The 22,909-nt window shown below is 40.5% G+C and overlaps 1 pseudogene; it reads left to right on the forward strand.

Moving 5' to 3' along the window:
- The window catches only part of LOC145395807 (uncharacterized), a 51,188-nt pseudogene extending 40,033 nt beyond the window's left edge, over positions 1-11,155 (forward strand).
- The last annotated feature ends 11,754 nt before the right edge of the window (positions 11,156-22,909 follow it).

Genomic DNA, 22,909 nt, shown 5'->3' on the forward strand with positions numbered 1-22,909 from the left:
TTAGAATTAGTATTAGTATTAATATTACTATTACCATTACTATTATTTTATGGGAAGGAAATTCATCTATGGGAATATAGATCTCTTGTGGAATCTTAATAACTTGAGGAATTTCACCCAAGAATGAAGAAAACTCCATTCAGGAAAATGTAAATGTGGAATAGAATGTCTCCACAGATCAGAAATAGTTCCATGTAGTAAACAGGCCATGAATTGAAATAATTCCATGACCAAAATTAGTCCATAGATTGATCTGGTATAATGAAAACATAAGTTCAGGGGGAGGTATAAGTACAAGGTAGAAAATGGGTTAGTGGCAAAAAATAGGTCTGGGTAACTGGCAGATAATTCGGGCATAAGGGAAAAAAAAGGTCCTTAGGAAACAGGCCACTGGGAGAAAAGGATCCAATGAATAGGTTCATAAGGGAAATTAGGTACGTGTTGGTTGAGTCCGAGAAGGTATAGTGTGAGACCGACACATATGTGGATGAAATTTACTTGCTTATGATGGAAGAATTACCCAATATGCATACAGGTATATGTGTGCACTGAATGTGTGTGCCTATTTTAAGCAACTGTACCTGCAAGAGGTGTAAGCAGTGAGCTACTTTCATCACATGTGGCGTCAAAGAAGATGACCAGCAGCAGACTAAGCCTCATCATCCTTAGGGCCAGTATCTGTAAGGGCAGTCAGCCTTTTAGCAATGTGGAAAGTTCGTGTATCTGTTATGCAATACTCCATTCCTTATCAGTGGATAGGGGTCTGGAGCCAAGATACTATGTACAGGCATTTAAGGCAAGGGTGACAAACCACGAAAAGCCCAAGAGGCATCGTTTTAGTAATGATCCCGAAACAACCCTCAGACTGAAACCCTTATGGTTCTTGTCCAAAACCCAATAGGCCAGAAAGAGTCGATTTGGTTAAATGGTTACCATCCATCATGGTATAGATTTTACTAGATTAGAAGAAACCATTTGGCTTGTCACTCAGGTAGGGTCACCAGAAAGATGCATTATATATGGGAAATGGATGGTGGCCATGCCCACCTACCATATAGTTTGTAAAATGTATACCGGTATATCAGATTGGAAAGGTAATAAGGAACATTTCTTAGGGTCCCCAATTGTATATTAGTGTACGGCTGTTGTATCTTAAGTAAAGGTTCATATTCATTTAATGCACTTGTATAATAAATTAATAATTGCTTTTACTTCTAGTTGCTGTCATTTATATAAATACTGGCTTTGAAACCGAAGACGAAATCCCTACTTATGCCAAGGAGGATGTTCACCAAAACATTGACAAGACCAACAAAAACGTGTACAATCCCCTCCATACTCCTACCCTCTTATCCCATCTCTGCCCTTCGCTTGCTAAACGCAGGTATTGGCAAGACAGATCATTGTCATAACACCAGATCAGCTTTGAGGAGGATGTGAAGTGGGATGGGTAATCATGGTAAACACGAACACCCCCCCTCGCCCCTGACATAAATAGCCTTTTCACATTCATCATCAAAGCTGGTGTTATGACAAGGTTGGGGAGTTTGCGTTTAGTTAGCTCCAAACCAAAAGGATAGAAAGAGGTAATAAAACAACACAGTTTCATTTTTGTAAGTTGAATGCTTGACAGGAACATATACACTGAGGATCTCTGACTGTGGCTCGCAGGCTAGGTATTACAGCACTGGACATTTCATCTGACACGTCCACTTTTTTTTTTCACTGTTTTCCTTTTTTTTTAATGTGGGCAACGTGTGTAAAAGATAAGTTTTTCAGTGCCTGATTTGATACAAGGCATATGCATGGTAAAGGGTCCTAGGACCAAGTCATCATATTGATGGATCGCATAGCACACAAGAGACATCCAGCTGGCACACATTAATTTTCATCTTTTCACATTATATCACCCATATTTTGTTTTGATTTTTTCACTATCATTCGCTTCCACTGATTTATTTTTTTCTTTGTCTTTAAGATCATAGAGAGCATCAGGGAGGTGCACTGCACTACCTCTGATCATGAATGGACGCCTGCTGCCCTGTTCACTCAGTGGTGGGTTGGAGCACATTGCGCTGGCGTTTCCTACTTGGTATGGAGTAGCATGACAGCGAAAGTATGAGCATCACTTCTGTGAGGGTATGGAGTGCAGTGTTATTTTTCTTGGTTATTGAATGGGAAGAAGCTTACTGCTATGCATGGGGCATCCCCCAGGGAGTGATCTATGTATGTTATGATGAAGGACGTCACTGAACTTCACCGGCTACTTCTCTGTGCAAGTGAGAGTGCGTGTGTGTATGGAGAAATGCCAGGGATGCCGTTATTCCCCGAAGACCGTGTGATCCCGGATCACTTACCAAGGCTGCTTCTGCTGTATATTACGGGTGTTAGTAGACTTTACTAGTACACTCTCTGCTAAGCACTGAGTGCCCTCACTGAATAAGGGGACACCCGAATCTGCACAGAACAATGTCTATCTCAAGTCTACACCTATTGAAACTTCCGGGCACCGCTTAAGCACTGCTACTGGGCATAGATGATGGTGGACAGTAAGGTACGTATCCTACAGGCTGGGATTGTGAGAGGGGCAAACCTGAAGTCTTCTTTCTCGTTTTTTGGGAGCGTCCTTGGAGATGGCACTAGCTGGAAACAGTGTATAAATTAAAGACAGTCCCTGCCCTGCCTTTCGTCTGCACCAAATTCGATGAAAACTAGAAAGCGCTCACAGAGCACATACTTTCGCTAATGCCATTGCCATTTAAAAGGATCTAGATCCGGATCCGCCCCCAAATTTTTAATCAGTCCTTTCTTGATCTATGTCCTGCCTTTCCACAAAATTTCACTGAAAATCATTGAGAACTTCTGGAGATATTGTGTGGGATACTCAGGATCCAGATCCGGATCCGCCCCTAAATCAACAATTTCTTCCTTGGCTAATGGCCCATCCTTTCACTAAATTTCATCAATATCCGTTCACAACTTTTAGAGTAATCCTGGATCCAGATCCGTGGATATAGGATCAGGATACGACCCCAAATTTAATCATTTTTTTCTTGGTCCTTGGTGCACCTTTCCACAAAATTTCATTGAAATTCATTGAGAACTTTTGGAGAATTTTGTACGGGATATTCTGGATTTGGATCTGACCCAAAATTTATTCATATATTCCTTCGCCTATTGCCCACAGTTCCACAAAATTTTCGTCAAAATCTATTCACAACTTTTAGAGTAGTCCTGCTACCAGGCAGGGAGACAGACAGACAAACAAACAAACTAAGGTGGGGTAAAACATAACCTCCTTGGTGGAGGTAATGACAGGACCTGGGACTCTGCTATTAAAGGGCCTCTCTATTCTACTCAGAAACAGAGGAAAGCTGTCCACAGGGATTGGCGCAGGAGGCCCACAATGTTCGTAGCATATCCTCCATGAAATTCGGCAAAGGATAGAACCCACTAGAGAAATATCATGCATAAAAGTTCAATGTTGCTCGGAGCTTCTCTGTTAGGGGTTGGTAAGGCACTCTGTCCCCAGAGGCAATGGGTTGGAGTTTACCTTTACAGGACTCTGGTACTACTGTAGGACCAGATTTCTCACAATCAAGGCTAAAATCGCTAACTACGTTTAGGAGAACTTTGGTTGCAGGTGAGGGAAACAGGTATATGAGTGTCAACTTCATCCAGTCCTTTTCTATCACATTCGGGCCACTTGTCAGCATACAGGGCACCTTGGACAGGTAGAGCATAACTGCACTGTGTCTTTGCTGACAAAGAGGGCCACCTGCAAGTGGCCATACCTGAGAACAAATGAGTTGAATATAACCCTCCAGACAGTCCATTCAAATGAGGCTAACTTAAACCTGGAATGTGCACTGGCCTTCTGCTTCTTCTCCCCAGAAAATCCTGAGCCGACAGGTACCAAGGGCAATGGTGAGTTAGCCACTGGATTTGTTCTGTCTGTGCCACCTTGACGTGCCACACCATTTCATGCAATGCACCTCCAGTTGGTTGGCGACAGGTGGTCACCCACCCCTGTACCTAAAAGAGCGGCGGGTGGGGGTCGGCAACCATGTGGTTGAGAAGAATGAAAAAGACATTGAATCACCTATAGAAAAAATCATGGCAGGAACCTAGGGCCGGAGATCCGGACGAACATGACCTAGGGCAAACAAACTGGGAAAGAGGTAGCCTGCCAGGCACAGATGGATTACAAGCTGCACATCATGTGGTGAAGGCAATTACTAATGTAAGCCTTAAGAAGTAAAACCATGGCCTGAGCCCCGGGCTAAAGCAGTGACAGTAGTTCACTGTACTTGTTCAGTGTAAACATTGTGTGCCACATGGGCCAGAAAGACCAAATGAACTTGGAACTAATGCTAAATTATTTGTCAGGAGAAAACAATGAGTGAAACCTCGAGAAAACAAGGGAGGGCCTCGCATGATGGAAATAGCTTGTCATGCTCATTCAGACTGAAAACTGTGCGCCATTATGCAAGCTACACACTACATACTATACTAGACCAAATATGGCCTCGGTAAACATTGCATGACAGAAGAATTATGCCTAGCTAGAATACAGTGAAAAAGTTGTGAATCTCATTCTCAAACTGCATACTAAAAACTACACTATATTGACATTATGAGGAGTAAAAAAGTAAAATCAGGCCTGAGAGGAAAAGCATAGCAAGATGGAAATAGCTCGTCATGCTTGCACACACAGACCACTGTGTGGACCTTGGGGCTTAAGGCAAATAAACCAAAAAAACAGTAACTATGAAAAATAACACAAATGGAACAAAACATGTCGTAGCTCCATGCGAGCAGAGTGTAGGTTGAGCATCGTGCAGCAGCGGAAGCCTGCCCTCCTTGATGAAATATGTGCTCCATGACGAGCCAGCAGCCACACTAAAACCCATATTGTCATGTCGTATAGTAAAATTTCAGTCCAATCCCCGACAGCCTAGCATGACAGAAGCAAACCACTGCAGCCATGCCGACTGAAAAACTGCGCACAGTGTGGGGCTGCAAACCAGAAATTAACATAATGAAACTAGGAAAGACAAATGACAAAAAAATAAAAAAATAAACAAGGGCACTTCCTGCAAGATGCAGGCTTACCAGGCAACCGTGAAAGTAGCAGCACAGAGTCGAGAAGATGCTAGTGCACAGCTCGTAGAGGACGGATGCTGTCCCCAAGTGTTGCTCATTCATTGCATGGAGAGAGAGAGAATGACTTGCCTTGCCGACACCAGCACTGAGCAAAGGAAGAACAGAGAAGGGGTAATGTGGTAAGGAAATGGGAGTATTGTACTCACATTTGCCAGTTTTCCCCTTTTTGTTGGGCTGCATTTACTTCCACGATTTTGGGGGTATACTTCCCTGCTGCATCCAGCAGACGTGAAAGGACCTAACTCTACAGCTCACTAAATGCTGACACGCTCACCTGGTCATTAATATTATTTTATCAAAAGAAAATGGTGAGGGGCACATTCACACACTGGCACTGAGGATCCACAGTCTGTCTGTACAGTATCTTGCAACTCACTCCTTTTCTCTTGGAAGGAAGATTGAGGACTACAAGAGAAGGGCATCTTCTCTCTGCAGTCCATTGGACTCGCCTAAAGATGAGCCTCTAACAACGAAATCAACATTGAGCCTACCAATGTTTGTAATGTTAAGAAAAATTGTGTTTACATGCAACTAGCAGTGCTACCCATCTTTGCTGGAGTTAGCCATATCACGGAAAATTGATGATGGTATTTTAGAAATCCTTAAAGGTAGACAGATTCGTGGATGGACGAAACAACAATCACACACACATTTCTTTGCCAAATAGCACACTCACTAATTCATCTACTGATCTTGGAGAACTTTTTTACGAGGAGAGGGGGGCCATGAGAGATCGAGAATCTGAAGTGGAGGTCAGTACAGTGAAGTCTCTTTTATCCGAAAATCGTGAGACTTTTAAAGTTTCGTTTAATCGATTTTATCGAATAAAAGATACTGTAATAGTATGTAGGATACAAGGGAACAGTACTGTACTCACCCATCACCCATTTCTGGCAACGTCTAGCCCACCACCACCACCCCAAAAGCCACTCAACTATCACCAAAACACTAAATACATTGCAGTAACTACGTATGTAACTGGACTTTTGTAACTGTAATAGAAACTGTCAACTTAAATAAATCTTTACTCAAATAAACTTAAATAAACCTTCACCAAAACAATTAGGTAATTCACTGTAAGCAATTCGAACAAATAAAGTCTTAACCCTATTCTTTTTTCATATTACCTGTTTCCTTATTCAATCATTCCCACATCATCCAAATCTTCCGTGGTGGTGTACTGGGGCTGGCGCAACCAATGCTCGCTCTAGTGCAGTGATTCTCAAACTATGGGTCGCGACCCAAAGGTGGGTCACGAGAGGAATTTTGATGGGTTGCAGGGACGTAAAAAAGCCTAATGAGGCCTAATGCTTTCAATGTATTTTATTTAACTGAAATTGTAATTATCCTTATTACACTATTAGCATATTCATAATAACAACGATAGGCTATATACCGGTTACTCTCTCTCTCTCTCTTTGATTTTTTTTTACCCTGTGGGTCGTGAAGTCTTGAAAAATTCCAAATAGGCTCACCCACTAAACAGCATGAGAACCGCTGCTCTAGTGACTAACGGAGCAACCGTAAACTAACGCTAGTGGCGCAAAACAAGCCCGCCATGTTTGAATGTTTGGATAGCTTTCAGATTTTTGCAGTTAATCAAAATGAAAACGTTTTAGTAAAATTTACGGTTAATGTCATATTAAGTTTAAAGGAATTTCGGATAAAAAGACTTCACTGTATTTATATCCACGACCTATTTTAGTCCGTATTAACCCTTATCCACCATTGTCCACTCCTCCTGATGGGGAATTTCTAAGATTTTGGGAAAAATACCCTTATTTCAAACCCTGATATCTTCCAAATTATTATAACTAGAGAGGAAAGTAAATATACATAAGTCTCTTCAACTCTTCCTCTTTCAAATGAAATAATCTCAAAGTCTGCAGGTGGTCCCGTCAATGAATAAGGATACGTTAAAGATGACTGGCTTTCCGTGTTTTGACGGGCTAATCCAGATGCGCACCTCTGCCAGTGACCTTGGACTCGCTGGCTAGCACTGGCAGCTCTGACTGGAGTGGTGATTGTAACACTGCCCAACCTCTCGGAATATTCCATTCTTTCAACTTTTCCTTACTTACCGTCGTAAGGATGAGTCATCACCCTGTCCATGTGGCTCCCCATAGTTCTTTCCGGGCGTTTCATAGTGCCGTTATGCCCTGTTGATGTATAGGAAGCAGTGGTGGGCAGGGTTCCGATAATAAGCTAAACAGTTAATAACGAAGCTAACTTTGTTGTTAACTGGTTATCGTATTCACTAACTTCAAAAATCATTATCGAACTAATTAGCTTCCGTTAAATTTACTTCAGCTAAATTTATTTCTGCTAATTAGCTTCAGCTAATCAGCTAACTTCGAGTCCGCTAACGATACTGACGAGTCTACATCCAATACAAGCCATTCTCACTTTGGTTTATTTGTGATGAATTGTAGAATCTTAAAATAATAATAATAATAATAATAATAGTAATAATAATAATAATAATAGTAATAATAAATTAATACTAATAATCCCACACAGAGGCACATTTATAATTACAGTCCCTGCTTAGATTGCGTGCAGATTAGCGTGAAGGTAAACAGTGTTTACCCTGTGTTGACTAAACACGTGTATTCAAGTTGCAACCAGAAGTCAGTCCGTCACTCCTGTGTCAGTGTCATCTACAGCGACTACCAGATTTTGATATGGAAAGAGACTTAAGTGAGGACATAACTGTGCTTTACCCTGATGATCCTGGATCTGCTGAGGAGACTCCAGCATCTGTTTTTAGGACGGAGGAAACTGTGACTCAGGCTGAGGGCCAGGCCGGCCAGCCATGCCATCTCGACCCTCATCCATGGCCCCACCTAAGTCAATAATTTCTATATCTGCCAGAAGGTTAGAACGAGAAGAACACCGGCAACTTGAGCTTCAGGAATGTAACACCCAAAATACACATTTATGTAGATATCTTTAACAGCCTACAGGGTGCCATATTAAATTTAAAACGTTTGTTTGGGATTTAGGATGAAGGGAAAACATTTTCATTTATTAACTTGTCAGTTTACAAAAATATATATGTCTCCTAAACTACTTTCCATTAATTACTCCATTACTGTAACTGTTGTGAACTAGAAATTTAGGGATAGCCTACATCAGTGGTTCTTAACATTTTTAGTACCATGCCCCCTCTAGGAATTGGTCCTTCCCTGCACGCCCCCCTTGCATCAATTAATAAAATTCCCTCCAAAATTTTAAAGAAAAATGAAAATAGTATTAGTCTCTTTATTGATCGTGAAATCCTTGGTTAAGAGAATAACAAATATAAGTAGAAAAATTCCTGCTTTTTCCCAAGGGCTCACGCCCCCCCCTTGAAATTACTGACACCTATCTAGGTGGGCATGCCCCCCACGTTAAGAACCACTGGCCTACATTTTCAGACAGGTTTCTTCAGCCTCATGGTTTGGGACCCTGAATTGTATGCATTGTTTTCTTTATATTTCTTATTTAGAAAGTATTTATTGAACTCTGATGGACTGGACATTCAGCATATTATATGAAAATATATAATCTCAGAAAAAAACATACAAAACTTTTTACAGGTGTGTTTTGTGCCAGCCCAAAACCACCATCATCAAGGGACATGTGACGAGCCTCCACAACTTGAAGTCCCATATTAAGAGGAGCCACCAGCCTCATTATTGCCAGTTTGAGGACAGGATCAAGGCGGGCTCTTCCTGAGGGAAACGCAGGCAATCCTTGGAAAGTAGCAGTGGCAGTAACATTTCTCCAACTACAAAGAGAATGTGCCAGCCCTCAATTTACGAGGCATTTGGCCAAGTAGCTGCTGGCACTGCTGTCCTTCAATCTGTGGTTGACACCAAGATTGTGGATGCATTCATCTGCAACATGTTGCCGCTGCATGTAGTGGAGTCCCCCACCTTTGTCAGCCTGATCAAGACACTGAACCCCAGTAAGATATTAATGTCCCGTCGCACCCTGGTCAGGGATCTCGGACAGGCATAAGCAGCTGGAGGAATATCTTATCAGGTATGAATATTATTTAACGTATAGGTAATTCCATTTTTATGATATATGTATATATTTTCTTTAAATTTCAAGTCACATCTCATCAGTTAATTACAAGTGAGCAGACACTATGCCCTGTTTGTCACTATTGCACATATTTTATATTTAGTGTATATATATATATATATATATATATATATATATATATATATATATATAAAGTTATAACAATAATTCCATTAATGACAGACTTTGTCATGTTTATTAATACAAAATTTACTTCAGTTATTAAGGACTAATTTTTTTCATGATAAAAGATAGTTTTACAGACAGTCTTTAATATAATACAGTATTTCAGCATCATTAGCTATTACTCAATCATTTATTTTTATTTTTACGACATATCTTCTTACTCTTTACATTTTATAATCTTCAATTACAGGCTTCTGCGGGATATCCCCTGGGTGGCAACTACCGCAGACTGTTGGTCGGCTCACAACAAATCCTATCTGGGAATGACGGTGCACTGGCTGGACCCCAAAACCCGCATGAGCCAGTATGCAGTTCTGGCCTGCTTTCAGCTCAGAGGGCATCACACCTTTGATGTTCTCGCTGAGGCCATGGTGGACATCCACTATAAGTCTCGCCTGCAGAACAAGGTGACCAGGACCACAATAGACAATGGCAGCAACTTTGTCAAGGCATTTGTACAATTTGGCACAGAAGCTGAACACTTGCCAGACATCCCTGAGCCTGGCATTGATGTAGACATAGAACGCATGGAGGATGAAGATCCCAATGCCGGGACTGTGGATGAAGAGTTTCAAATAAAGAGCATCTCTATTCAGCCTGCCTTTGATGAGAAGCTTGACAAGGCAGAGTCGAGTGCCCACATCCTGCCAACGCATATGAGGTGCGCATCCCACACCTTAAATTTAATACCCACCGTGGATGCTGATAAGGTACTTCTCAACATTCATTTCAAGACGGCCTACAGAAAAGCCATTTCAAAGGCACAGGCACTATGGAACCAGCAGAGCTGCAGCACAGTGTCGGCAGACACCATTCTGGAAGAGTTAGAGAGGAGACTGGTGGTCCCCAGCAGTACCAGATGGAATTCCATCTATGACTCGATTGTTGTCCTCAGTGTACTGTTGCTGAAGAAGAGACCAGCTGTTCACAAGGTGATGACGCAGCTAAAGCTGTCGACTTTCACTGATTCTGAGGTTGCCTTCCTAAAGGAATATGTGCACGTGATGTCCATTGTTGCCAGGGCTTTGGATACAATCCAGGGGGAGAAACAGGCTTATCTCGGGAGCATTCTCCCAACTATAGCAACCATTCTGATGATGCTGAATGAGGTTAAGTCCAATGGCCTCCAGTACTGCAATCATTTGGTAGATGCGATGATTTTAGGCATCACAAAAAGGTTTGGCCCTACCCTAGATGACCAGCATGCCAGCTGGCATCTGCTTTCCACCCCAAGTTTCGTCTGTTCTATCTAGAGAAATATAATCACACCCAAATCAACAAGGTAACCAGGGCTATGGAGGTTGCCGTGGAGGAAGCCCTGAGGGTCGGGGAGGATGGAGAGGCCAGCAGCAGCAGTACCAGCGATGGAGATGATGATAATTTCTTAAAGAAAGTTCAGCAGCCACCTGAAAGAAGAGAGAGCCACAAGTCCCTGAAATCCAGGTCACAGAACTTAGTGAAAAGATGGTTGGAATCCCACAGCTCCCGCTCAATGGATGTCGTCCTGACTGACGCAGCCTTCTTGGATGAGCAAGTGTTGATCGACCTGTTCGTGAAGTACAACACGCCTATCCCATCTAGCGCTGCAGTTGAACGCCTTTTCTCCATAGGCAAAGACATCTTGAGGGCCAGGAGAGCCAGCCTGTCAGATGCCAACTTTGAGAGGCTGATATTTATGAAGGGAAACCAGCATCATGTGGAGGCAATGAAGAAGTCCATGAAGGAGTAGAAAGAGAAGACAAAGTGAATGGCTGGATTAATAACAATAACTACAGGCATTGATGAGTCTGAATTGTTTGGTTCTTTGCAATTTATATTATAAATGCCTTGATCTTACTTTCTTGAATCCATGAATTGTGTAAATTTCAATAAATTCTTATTAAAAATTATTTTTTGGGGAAGGTTTTCAGTTTTCATCAGTACTGGGAAGTCATAAACAAGTTGTAACTCATGCTTAATAAAGGTCTTACAAGCATTGATGAGTATGACTTGTTTGGCTCTTTGTTGCACTATAAAATATAAAAGCTTTGATCATCATCTGAAAGATCTTATCTTGGCATGATTTACCTTTTTCTAAAGTTCTATGTCTAGGCTACAATATATTAAAACTTCAACTACCTAGGAGTTTTTCTTTGAGGGTTTTAGAGCCAAATAAACAAACCAAATTGAAATCCCAATAGTGAAAGTTAGCTGTTTATCGAAAATCGTTAGCTTCCGCTAAATTTTGCGGCAGTCTATCGGTTTAGCTCAATCGGAGTTGACTTTTGAGTTAGTGGACTATCGGCCATCGAAGCTAAGTCTTCGGTTAGCTGTGCCCACCACTGATAGGAAGAAAATAGTTCTTTATTTTCAGTAGTCACTTCTTGTGTCAATTATAATCATTTCCCTCTACTACAGCACTTACATTTGCACTTGACGTCACGATTACGGGTATTTGCACTTTGAGAAGTAAATACTCTGGTTGTTTCATGCAGTATGGTTGAGTATGAGGTAATTACTTGTACAGACATTTTGACTAATTTGTACTATTCAGAGGCATCGTGAAAATATTACTAATGTTATACAAAACTTATATTTTTTGTACTTATCACAAATACACTAATGCTCACATATTCACCATTATTTTCTGCGTAACGAGGGAAAAAAATTTAGTTACAGCCAACCAGGTGATCTTTCTCGCCAGTGCACTTTTGGTTTTCTTTGACTGTACTAGATAGGGTTACTCAAGGTATATCCAATCATCGTCTCACAAATAACCATAAACAGTAACACTTATTGCAATGCACTTGTAAAACTTATTATAAAACACTTATTTTGTAACACTACACATAACATATCTTACATTTCACTCTTGTAGAAAAAAAGAAAAAAAAAAACTTGTGCATATCTTTTTACTATTTACAATTTCCCACACACCTGCTCAGTCACTGAGACTTTTCCCTAGCGGTATGGGCAGAACTTTTGTGGGGATCGATGATGCAATCAGAATCAAACGAGGAAGATAAGGAAGACATCATTCTACACTCTACCACTGCCGTGTACAGACTGAGCTGTGCATCAGTGGGCTACCTTGGGTACCTACCTACCCTATGGTTGTCATAGAAAATGGTCATGAGGTCAAAGGGTGCCGGGAAGGTGCTGGCAGCATATCCAATCAGCCGGCGGCACTCCACGCCCTGAAGCGTGACTGCTGGCCCACACGCAGGTGTTAATTCACACAAGAGATTCCATTCCATCCATTCATTTAATCCTTTTCTGTCCATTAGAACTGTACAAGCTTGGGGTTGGGATACTCAGTCCCGACATTTAAGGCGAAATTTCATTCCTGAACCTTGAAAACTAGTAGTCTTTATTTTTCCGGGGGGTGGGGGGTCAAGGATTAAGGTTGAGGTTCCTCCCAAAGCCTAAATCTTATCGTGTCAAATGCCTAATTTAGCCTGTAAGCAGATACATCCAAAATTCCATTCTTTTATCCTAAAAAAAATGCACATTCCTAACAGGACAATTAGTGTCAGAGGCTGTGCTTCTTCACTTGAAATTCCAAGTGCAGTTCCAGTGGTTCAGTCTAAATTCTTTTGCATTTCTTAGTGGAAACACAATGTTTCACTTCTATATAAAAACGTGAATAATTTGCTAGTGGGTAGTTGAAACTGAGTGCATGCTCCCTTTACCAAACCTAAAGCGATGTCCGTATGGTATGTGTGGCCTTCCTCAGGTCTTTATAACTAAACAAATATGCGGCACTGAAGCTTGTAAATTATTGGCATGTATAGCAGACACAGGGAGTGCTGGAGCTCCCATTTCATCAGCCTTCGGGACTAACTCCTGACCATCCCCCTTTGCTGAACTTTTTCTGTGTTTCAGTAACACAGAGAATAGGCGACATGCTTTCCAATACAAGTTCCTCTAACTGTCAGCACCAGACTACATGCACATTACACATTTCACTTCCTATTAAAAGTTTTACAAACATAAAATTCTAAATATTTACCAAGCCTCAGAGTTCCCGAGGGAGAACGGGGGAGATCAAAACCCTGACCATCCGCTCTTCTCCCAGTGACGACCCGGTGAGATACCTGGAGCCACAGTGTGACTCCTTCCTTTCTGCAACATTCGCGGCCTCTCCTCCAACTTTCTCTTTGTTGAGCACTGCCTCTCCTCTTGTAAACCTCACCTTCTCTTCCTAACTGAGACCCAGTCGTCTGAGGCGACTGACAAACTCTTCTCTGTACCCTGCTTCTTTTCCTATACTCATTCCAAAGCCAAAGATGGCTCTTGTGTAGAGGTACACAAGGACATATCTTGCTCTCGTGTTCCTGAACTTTAATCTTCTGAATTCTTTACTCTGGCTTCTGCATTCCTGTCATTCTCTGAGTAAATATATATCTGCAATTTACATATCCCCTAATGCTACTGACTATGAAAAACTCTCCAATTGTCTTACTTCTGTGATGGAACACATTCTATCGATTTCTCATTTCTCAGAAATCTCCATTCTAGGAGATTTCAATAATCTCCATTCTAGGAGATTTCAATATTCACCACAACCTTTGGCTTCCCTCTCCTTTGACTAATCCACCTTGTGAACAAACACATCTTTCCTCTCCTTAATGACATACAACAGCTTGCACAGCACTCTACCCATATCTCTGATCATCTTGAAGAGAGCTCCAACATACCCGACCTCTTCCTTACGGCTAATCCTTTAGCTTACACTGTTAATCTTTTGTCTCCATTGGGCTCCTCAAGTTGCAACATTATCATCTTAACCTGTCCTATCGCTCCAGTTAGGCCTGTAGATCTTCCAAGGAAGCGGTGGCTGAAGCACTTTGGAGATGTAGATTGGGGTGTCCTTGGGCAATACTTCGTTGATTATCCTTGGAATGATTATTGCTTCCATGACCGGGAGCAATCTGAGTTGCCTTGCACATTACATATGTTATTCTCATGTGTATGGAAGCATACATTCTTTTATCATATCCTCTGAATAATGCAAAAAAGAAAAAAAAACGATTTAATCACGCTCGTTCTAATGCTCTCCACAACAAAGAGAAGGCCTACAAAAGGTACTGGAGTCAACCCACTCCTAAATCTCATCTCTTTTATGTTCCTGCACAGAATTGCACTACTTGTTCTTCACTCAGCTGAAAGTAATATCATTTGTACTAAATGCTCTGAACTCTCAAACTCCAATTCTTCCCGCTCCTTCTGGCACCATGCCAAAAACCCTTCTAATAACTTTACCTCAACATCCTTCCGTCTCTTTTCCATTCCGATTGCTCTGTAGCTATTTCTTCTACTGAAAAAACAGAACACTTCTCTCAGACTTCCTCCTCCAATTCCACCTTGGACGATTTTGGTGTTGTTCCACTATCACTTCCCCCTTCTGACTTCCTCATTTCTGAAATTAAAATGTCTTCAATTGATGTATTTTCTGCCATCACCAGCTTTGATATTAACAAGACATATGGGCCTGATGGGATCCATCATGTTGTCCTCAACATCTGTGCTTCTGTGCTTACACCCTGCCTAGATGAACTCTTTTGCCTATGTCTGTAAACTTATACCTTTTCTTCTTATCGAAAGTTTGCTCTCAGTCAGTCTGTTCCAAAGGATGGTGACCATTCCGAGCCCTCTAACTATCGAACAGTTACATTAACATCCTGTATTTCATATGTTTTGGTCTCTATTTTTAACAAAAAAATATAAGCATCTTTCTCATCATAGGCTAACCTTGCTTATGATCATTTGAATGGGTTCTGCCAGGAACGTTCCACTAGTGATCTTCTCACCTACCTTTCAGACTCCTGGTCGTCCTCCTCTCGGGAATTTGGAGAAAGCTTTGCCATTGAAGTTGACATCTAAAAGGCTTTCCATCATGTTTGGCACAAATATATAATTTTGGTATAAATCTTTAATTTCCAAACTGCCCTTTTGCAGTTTCTATCTTTCTCTGCCTTCATCTTTAGCTTCCTTTCTGCTCATTCTATTTTTGCTGTTGTAGACGGCCACCGTTATTCACCTAGAGCTATCAATAGTGGTGTTCCTCAGGTCTCTGTCCTATCACCAACTCTTTTCCTTTTATTCATAAATGACCTTTTAAGCTTTACATCTGACCTTCTCCTCTAAAACGCTGACGACTCCACCATCCACTTTTCCATTCAGCTACTGCAGCTACCATTTCAGCAGTTACTTCAACAAACAAGGAATAAGGCTATGGCACACCGAATGTATGATTTGGTTCATATATCTGATTGGGGTAAACGTAATCTTTTTAATACATCAAACCTCAGACCTTACATCTATCAACCCGGCATAATCTTCCACAGGAGTCCCCCCTAATTTTTAATATTACTCGCCTCATTCCTGCATCACCTTTAAACATACTCGGGGTTTCATTATATCTGGATTTATCATGGAAAGAACCTTTTACGTCTCTCGTAAAAGAGATTAAGTGTGCTAAGCCGACTGTGTGCCTTCTTTACCCCTGCACAGTTGCTGAATTTATACATGGGTTTTATTTGCCCCTGTGTAAAGTACACTTCTCATACGTGGAGAGGCTCCTCACATACAGCTGTTCTCAACAAGGTGGAGTGAAAAGCTTTTCATCTCATTAACTCTCCTTCGCCTACTGGCTCCTTTCTACCTGTCTTTTAGCTACACTGTTGCATCTTTACCTCTTTCCTATCGCTGCTTCAATGGTCACTGCTCCTCTGAGCTGTCTACTTACATCCCTCCACCAGTATGGCGAGGCGTAACATCCATCTAGCGACAAACTCCCATCTCTTTTCTGTCCAGCTCTCTAATGCGAGAGTTAACCACTACTCACAGTCCTTCATTTATGCAACAGGACAACTCTGGAACTGTCTCCCTCTCTCTGTATTTCCTATTGCCTGTGATCTCCAGTCTTTCAGATGCAGTGTGTCCATGCATCTCTAAATGACTGGATCTTGAACTTCGTTATCTGTTCACATAGAACAACTTAGCGTACGTTTACTCTCCTAGAAGAGTATTCTTTGTTTTACTCCTTAGCATTAGTACCGTGAATAGAAACACTCCCCATGCAGACTGCATTTACTCATGCTGGCTGTCAGCTGTGATTAAGCGCTTGTGCATCACGTTAGTATTTTTCCGGCTGTTTACGTTGGAGATTCAGTTGAAATTAGCAGCTGTGTAATACATAAATATCGGTGCACAAGTAAGGTAATTGGTCACAAATATTGTGACAGTATATTTGTAAAAGTATCATCTATATCGTGGTCTAGTTAAAAAAAAAAAAAAACTTATAGCTGTGTGTGTAAGGTAAGTAATGCTGAGCTATATTACTGGTCAGGTGGTCATGCGTGAATTGAGGGTTTGAAAAGCGTAGGCAAATACCTAGCTGGGAGACATACAGTATAATTATTGGGCTTTATATTAAGTTTCAGCAATAGTTTGCAATACTACTGGGTTAGGATTGACTTATATATATATATATATATATATATATATATATATATATATATATATATATATATATATATATATAAATATATATATATCCCATGGTCAGAAATTATGATACTTGATTGTAAGAATTGATAACAATAATGGAGGATCATAATCAAATACGTTTTCATTGTCAAAAATGCATTTATCAGGGTAGTAGATTTAAGACTTTATTAAAGCACTATACATTGGTCCATGCATTAGAGAGGGATTTCAGACTTGTTTGTGGCACAGATGGGTGTACAAGAAAATACACAAATATTCGATCTTACCAGCACCACATTAAGCAGAGTCATAAGCCCTTTTCTGTTCAACACTTGTCACCCAATCATAATGAAAATATTGATGTTGGCTATGCTGTACAAGTACCAAGTATAAACAATGTTGAGGATGACATGGACTTTGATGACAATGGAGAAAATCATGCTGATGATGTGGGAAGAGCTCATGTTCCTGAATATGACTATACTAAAAGGTTAGCAAAGTTTCTCCTGACACTACGTGAAATTCATAAAGTGACACGAGCAGCTTGTAGTGCTGTTGCTGAGGAAATTCAAAATATTGTGCAACTAAACAATGATCAATTTCTTGCAAAAATGAAATTGCTACTGGAACAAGATGAACATGAAAACATGAATAGGCTAAATAGAGAAATGAATGAAAAACATTTTCAGCAAACGCAGCTGGTAAAAGATGCTTGCAGTAGCCTTTACCATCCTCATCAGCTTCATCAATATGTCTGTGATCATATGAAGTACGTTGGTCCTGTTGAACTTGTCTTAGGGGACGGGATTGATGGTAGATCACATAAAAATATGGTTTAAAATATGTTCATTATTCAGTATTTAGTGTTGAATAACAACATCATTGTCACCTGACACTGAATATTTGATGTGTCCACAATGGAATTGATGGAGATTGCCTGCCATCGTGTGATAGTTGGGCATAGATTTTGTCACCTTTTTTGTTTCGAAAGTGTAATTAGGTATTATTACTATCTTTTATTGGTTTCACTTCATGTTTTTAAAGTAATTATTGACTGGTAACTTACTATGATCTATATTGGTATTTTGTCAATGCTGTGTTAGTGTATTAATTTAAGTTTACTTATGTACATCAATAGTATTTTAAAGAATTTTGTACTTGACTAGCAAACAAAGAAGTCATTGTTTTATTAAAGTTTAATGGTTGGGAAGCATACACCAATGTGAATAGCTTAAAATTCTGTATGTTAATACTTCCAAGGCATTGTGTGCAGTCCGATGTAAATTGATGAAATCAATATTGGAAAAAAAAAAAATCTGCTATGAACACTTCTGTAATTGATATTTGAATTAATCTTGATTAGTTGTTTCTCTTAATACAGGCAAGAAAATGCACAATTTCTTAAACAGATGCAAGTAGCTTTTGAGTTACAAGTTGATTAGTTATAATCATGTGGCAAATGTGTGGCCTATAATGGACTGAATTTTATAACATGTTTTAACATTCATCTCTTACAGTATTATAGCTCATACTTTTGTGATACATTGCATTGAGATTATTTCAGATGAAATGTATTTTGCATTTATCAAGGTAATATACGAAAAATTGCACCATGAAATCTTTCAGCTTTACAATTGTGTACAATATATTTCTGTGTTATTTCTGTATATCTGTGTTCATTCACCAACTGAATTGAACATGTCATGAAAAGAAAAAGTTGCTTATACCGGTACATGTTCTACCATCATAGTTGTTACGTGTTGAGAAGCTGGTGTTCAGATGGATCTCTCTGGATTAATGTGTGCTTATAGGGACAGGTATTTGCATTTATGAACTCTGAACACTACCTATTTTTGTAAAGAGGGAGCTAGAGTTAGACTGATTTTGATATTGTTTTTGTAGTCATGTAAATAAATGTGTTACTCTTATTCATTTAGACATATTTGCATTTATGAATTCAGAACACTACATATTTTTGGAAGACAGTAATCATTCTACTGATATTTTTGTACGTAAATGACATACTTTTTGTATTTAAAGAATTTGATATAACCAAATTATGGTACCTGGTGGTTTAGTGGGTAATAAAGATGCTCCAATTGATTGAGCCTGTGCAGGTTTATATCCAAGGATCCGTTGGGGTTTATTGATCACATAATGTAAAGTGGAGGGACTGTAAGAAAATGTTCTGGAAAGAGGTGAAAAGAGTAAGACAGGGTGGAAGTGAAGTTAGCAGGGGAGTGAAAGATAAAAATGATAGATTACTAATGGAGAAGGGAGAAAAAGTGAGCAGATGGAGAGAAAACTTTAAGGAATTGTTGAACATAGAGGATGGAAGTAATGCGAGTATAAGTGGCTAGGGAATGGCTGGGGGAATGAGGGAGGTGAGAAGACAGGAAGAAATCAGTAGGACAGAAGTTGTGGAAGCAATGAAGAAAGTTAAATCGGGGAAAGCCCCAGGAATTGATGGAGTGTGTGGTGAAATGCTGAAGCATGGGGGAGAAATAGTAGTAGAATGGATGTGGAAGATGAGCAGATTGGCCTGGGATGAAGGTAGAGTCCCAGAGGATTGGAAGTCAGGTATAATTATTCCCTTGTACAAAGGAAAAGGGGAAAAAGAAGTGTGTGGTAATCATAGGGGCATTTGTATTCTTAGTATAATAGGAAAAGTGTATGGTAGGATACTTATTGACAGAGTTAGAGAAAGAACAGATAAATTAGTTGGAGAAGAACAGGGAGGCTTTAGGAAGGGAAGAGGTTGTGTAGATCAGATATTCATTCTTAGATCTTTAGTGGAAAAGTTTCTAGAGAAGGGAAAGAAGTTGTATGCGGCTTTCATGGATTTTGAGAAAGCATATGACAGGGTGGATAGACAAGGATTGTGGAAAGTGTTAAGAATATATGGAGTAGATGGGAAGTTGTTGAATGCTGTGAAAGGTATGCACGATGGTGCGAAAGCTGCAGTGCGTGTGGATGGTGAACTAAGTGAATTTTTCTCTTTGAAAGTTGGGTTGAAACAAGGATGTGTCATGTCTCCATGGTTGTTCAATCTGTACATGGATGGGGTAATAAAAGAGGTACAAGGTAGGGTAGTGGATGTTGGAGTGGCCATGGTGAGAGAGGATAGTGTTTGGAAACTCCCTGTACTGTTTGCAGATGATACTGTGTTGTTGAGTGAAGACGAAGGGGAGCTGCAAGGCTTGTTGGATGAGTTTGGGAGAGTGTGTAAGAAACGGAATCTAAAGGTGAATGTAGGGAAGAGTAAAGTGATGGTCTTTGAGAGGGGTGAAGTCAGTGAATGTACAGCGAGGTTGGATGGTGAGGAATTGGAAAATGTGAGTACGTTTAAGTACTTGGGTAGTGTGATGTGTAAGGATGGAGGTTTGGAGGGTGAAGTGCTTGAAAGGGTACAGCAGGGAAGAAAGGTTGCTGGTTCTCTGAAAGCAGTTATAAGAAACAGGGAAGTGAGCATGGAAGTGAAAAAGTTACTACATGACAGTATTGTGATACCAACTCTAACGTATGGATGTGAAGCTTGGACGTTGTTGGAAGGACACAAGTCAAGAGTGAGAGCAGTGGAAATGAGTTATTTAAGGGGAGCCTGTTGAGTCACATGGAGAGACAGGCTGGCGAATGAGGATATAAAGGAGCGTTGTGGTGTGGATGTGGATGTGATAGGAAGCGTTATGAGGAACACACTGAGGTGGTTTGGCCATGTGGAGAGGATGGAGGGTGAAAGACTGACGAAGAGAGTGTATGTGAGTGAGGTGGAGGGGGGAAGAGGGAGGGGGAGGCCGAGGATGAGATGGAGGGATGGGGTGGAGAGGTATATGAGTGGGGTGTGAGTTGGGAGCAGGGCAGTGAAATGGCGGGGGACAGGGCGACTTGGAGGCGATTTGTTTGTGGCCACCTCAAACGGGATTGAGGCGTCTGGCAATAGATAGATAGATAGATAATGCCACTCATGGATGAGTGGAGCTGGTCACTCTCATCTTAAACGTCAGGACCACCTTGCCAAGCCCCGGGCTCCTACGCTCCCCATGGGGCAACATAGGATTGGATGCATGCATTTAGGTATGTGTATTTAAGATTTCAAAATACTGCATATTTTGAACGAGATCAGTTTTACTATAGATATCATTTTTAGTATGACCTTTGACATATGAAATGATATGAATTTATAAACATGTAAAATCTATCCGTGTATTTTTCTATTTCACAAAGGGAAGCTATTGTGGAAGGAATCTGCACTACAATTTCCAGCTTACTTCAAGGTGGATTGATTTACTCTTTGCAAAAGGTAATGATGCTCCTTGCTAGTGTATTTATTACTCTTTTTGAAAAGTAAATATACCCTCCTTGGAGTAATTATACTCTTTTAGGGGAGTACAGTGTCATGTCAGTTTTACTCTTGAGAGTAAATGTACTCTTCTACTAAGAAATACTCAAAAGAGTATGTTTACTCTCTCACATTTCTCAGAAGAGTAAATATTGACATAGACGCTGTACTCCCCTAAAAGAGTAACTTTTACACTTAAATTTTTTTCAGTGTTAACCTTGTTTTTGTTTTTTCCTTAAGGTACAACTTGCAGGCTCCCGGCCTTTGATTAGGTCTTCCGTCCATAAAGAAAAATACACATACATCCAAGTGCCCAGACAGACACTCAAAATAATTATATAGATGAAGGAGGAATGCATTGTGATAAAGATGGACGCCTTTAAGCAGTTTCACAGATGGAACCAGGCGACTCCACTGCCTGGATATACAAATGTCCCTCATCTACTTCCACATCTCCCAGAAGAATAACTTTGAGTTGTAGGAGGAAGGTAAGTTTAGTCCCCAGTCCACAGAGTTCACATTTCTAATGAGCAGGGATTTACAGTTACTGCTACTACTACTAATACTACCTTGATCAGTGATCACACACACACACACACACACTTGTGTGGCATGTGCTCTTCTGATATCCACCATACATATCCTTCAAATGTACTCATAAGATAGTGCACTGAAACTACGGTAAATATGAGTGTAGGTGTATTAACAAATGTAACTGTACATCTTAAGGACCTGGCAGAGACGAGGTGATGAAGGAATCTGTATAATCATCACCAAAAGCCGTGTCGTTCATCAGGGCCTGCTTCATCACCCACAGTTAATTAGATGCGTACTATCATTGGTTGAGGAAGCTCTATAGTACCTTTTCGTTGGCGATATATTTATTTCTTACACCTTTCTGTACTCTTTTGTGTTGCATAAATCCTACCAATTTCACCTTACTCTGCACAAATAACGTAGACAATAATAGTAACAAATCATATCCAAAAAGATGTCCATAAGAAAGTGGTGGTATGGAGCTTCCTTAACCTCTTAACTGCAGGACGTCATTTTCGTGACGCTTGGGAGCAAGGGATCATACCGCAGGGCGACACTTTTGTGATTCTGTGTTATTTTGAATTCGCCCGGGCTTTGAAGTGGTGGCTTGTATCATCTATCAGTACTGCCAATGTCCAACACTAGTCAGCACTCCTAATCTCATCTGTACTCCCATCCATTGTTGACAATTTAGCCATTTCTCCCCGTTCTTGACTCCCCTCCCTGCCTCCCCTCCGTTACCCTATCCTCTCGCCTGCCCGGCCATGCTACGCTAAGTAAATCTTCCCTGGAATTTTTCACTGAATTCATCCATTGAAATAAGCCCTATGCCCTATTCTTATACCAAATAATTCATACAAGAAAGAAATAAGGTAAGTGAGAGTGCCATACACCTAGAATTGGCTAATTATCACCTGACAACACCTCACATGCACTCGTTCGCTAATTTTCGCTGTTTATTTCCCCTTGAAATATGCCGTATAATCTATTTTCGTAATGAAAATATATATATAAGAACGGAAGGGAGAAGCCTAAGTGATATTTACATTCACCTGGAACTACCTAATTATTGCAGGCCACCACACTGTCTTCTATGCTAAGTAAATCTTCCCTGGAATTTTCCACTGATTTCAT

This window comes from Coenobita brevimanus, chromosome 33, assembly GCF_032717465.1.
Source record: "Coenobita brevimanus isolate Jiangsu-jjx chromosome 33, ASM3271746v2, whole genome shotgun sequence".
Classification (NCBI taxonomy): domain Eukaryota; kingdom Metazoa; phylum Arthropoda; class Malacostraca; order Decapoda; family Coenobitidae; genus Coenobita; species Coenobita brevimanus.